The sequence below is a fragment of the Grammomys surdaster genome, unplaced genomic scaffold (assembly GCF_004785775.1).
Source record: "Grammomys surdaster isolate TR1022 unplaced genomic scaffold, NIH_TR_1.0 113168, whole genome shotgun sequence".
Taxonomy (NCBI): domain Eukaryota; kingdom Metazoa; phylum Chordata; class Mammalia; order Rodentia; family Muridae; genus Grammomys; species Grammomys surdaster.
Window position 1 is genome coordinate 394 of NW_021612051.1, and position 2,758 is coordinate 3,151.

The 2,758-nt window shown below is 38.9% G+C and overlaps 1 long non-coding RNA gene across 1 annotated transcript; it reads left to right on the top strand.

Moving 5' to 3' along the window:
• Nucleotides 1-1,942, top strand: LOC114635590. Its single transcript, XR_003713499.1, has 3 exons — nt 1-47; nt 819-870; nt 1,774-1,942. It is a non-coding gene; the product is annotated as an uncharacterized LOC114635590 (long non-coding RNA).
• The last annotated feature ends 816 nt before the right edge of the window (nt 1,943-2,758 follow it).

Consider the following 2,758-nt stretch of genomic DNA (forward strand, 5'->3'; position numbering starts at 1 on the left):
TCTCTATGCAGTGGCTGTCTGTCTCAAACACCAACAACTGGCTGCAGGTAACCATCTGTCTATAAAGTGTCATCCTTTAAGATACATGCATGGCATTACCACACAGTTCTTGCTGGACTGTTTGCCTGACCTGAACCCAAAGGTTTTTGAGAACAGACATATCATTTGACTTTGTATTTGCCATGTCTCCCATCATTGTCCAGTGTGGTTAATGAATTAACAGTGAACAGAGATAGATTTATACATCGCTATCTATCAGCTTGAACGACCAGACTTAAAATGCACTCTAAACTTAGTAAACTGTTTCTTACACTTTGTTACAATGCATGCTACTAAATTCCTAGGTACCTCATACCAACCCACTCACTTTATAATATTGGCTAATGTCAGCAAATGGCATGGAATAATGTATCTTGAAGACAGACTGTAAGCCCCTTACAGGCATGCTTGTAAACTTGTTCTCTTTTTCCTCTTTAATGTCTACGTACCAATCAGCCTCATAAGAACTTGTTGAATGGCATAGATTTTACCCAGAATTCTTTCAAATGGCAATGGTCAATATACAACCCACACTCAAAGATAAAAAAAAAAAAGAAAACAAAGAAGAGGAAGGTACTGACTATGTAACTGAGTGAGAAGTGACCTGGCCTCAGGTGCTTAAACTATTACCAGAAGGATATGTCACTGTCCTTCTTTATTTCATGTTTGGCTTTTCTGTGTTTGCTTTCTTGTGTTCATATGAAGACATCTGAATTACCTGGGGTGGCATCACACCTTAGCAAACATGTTGAGGGTAACTCTTCAGTCTCTTCCCTTAGAGATGCTATCAGAAGAGGACTGTAACTTGCCAACTAGATATGGCTGTCATAGGTAAGCAACTCAGTGTGATCACAGGAATTAACTCAGGATGGCCAAGTGTATATCATCTGCCTATATCTATAACCAGAGCTCCTCTCCACAGGGCTGACTGAGAAAGCTGGCTTATCAGTGACTGAACACAACTCATTACCTCACTGGAAATACATGAGCAGCCACTTTTACCAACAGGGTTTGTCCAAGGAATTCTCTGGCAATGCAGTCTTTTGACTCTTGAAGCAAATATTGAGATTCACCTTCATAATTGTATATCTTCTCTTTGTTACCTTCAGGAACGTTTCAACATACAAACCACTTAATTTTTGTTTGAGATTCCATCATTAACCCTGGAAGCCTAGGAAATATTATCTTCCTGAAGTTCTTTATCAGCTACCTTGAGCCTTGGTGATAGCATCATTACCCAAAACTGAAAAATCCATTCCTAGTTCCATTTACATTTAAGGGGGGCATGCTTTTGTCTAACTGAGAACCTGGTATTAAATCTTCCTGAAGAAATGAGGAACAACTAACTAATCCTTTATGTTTCCTATAAATAATAGGTCATTGATTGAACAAATAATTGACATTCGTGAACGGGTTGAAGGCTATCTAAATGTGTAGCTTATTCACTATTTGAATCTTATTTGTGTTTTTCTGCTCTAGTTCTCAAGTGAATAAATACTTTATATTGTTCCATGAAACAAATATATTGTAGTTGGACAATGGTGGTGCACACATTTAATCCCAGCACTCGAGAGACAGAAAGAGGCAGATCTCTGAGTTTGAACCTAGCCTGGTCTACGGAGCAAGGTCCAGGACAGCCAGGGATACATAGAGAAGAGAACCCCTGTCTCAAAAACAAAGCAACAACAAAACAATAGTATCATATATTGAGCAGACTTTATTTTTCTTTTATAGGTAGCTGAAGCCAGACTATTCTATAGCATTCATGGAGATCAGTAAAGATATTAAAAACTCAGAAGAACTTTGGAAAACGAAGCCTCAGGGGAACCTGGAAGATAACAGTTACTCAGTAAAATAATGGCCTATAATAGCTAATAATTAAAGTCTGTATACTTCAAGTGTATTCTGAATCTCCTAGTGTTGGGAAGGGCACTCCATTCTACTCTGCTGATCTCTGTGCTCAGATGCCTGTAGCTGAAGCTGTTTGGTACAATTGAGGTGACTTGACCAGTTCTAGGGCCTCAGCTGTATACCCTCCGTGAGTCCCTGAAACTCCTGGGTCTTGCATTTCTGTCAATGAACTGGACCTGACTGTCTCCAGAGCCCTTTCAGTCTTTCAGAACACCTGTGCTTCAGAGTTTAGAAGCAAAAGTCATGATGGCCTATATACTAGTAGTTTTGTAAGCATTTTCATAGGCACTGTGATAGATTACCAGAGAGTCCACCAAGTCAGTGGTGACTCACTCACTGTTTAACCAAATAACCTGTCTTTGTGCAAAGAATCAGTTATCTCACTTTTGGTCAATAGCAATGTTTCTTGCAACATCATTTAAAAGTGGCATGAATTTATGGTCCAAACATTTACCTTTTTAATGTATTTAAAATGCAATTCTAAAAGTCACAAGTATATACGACACAAAACAAAATTATTTTCATTTTTCAATTTAGTTCTCTTGTTGCTATATCATAATGTTTAGACAGAAATCTGTTCTCTCTGGTTCACTCACACAGTGTTAACATTTGGGAATTACAGAGCAAATTCCTTTCTGGGTGGCATGATTAGAAAGACATTGGATAGAAGAATGATTTATGTCAGGTGGCAAGAGAGGTCATCCTTAGACACTGGTGACAGTGGAGTACTGAGGGGATTAGTTCTGTTTGCAATGAGGACGAGAGCCTGAACATCCAACAGTAGTGGAAGCTTCTCCTCCAGCACACT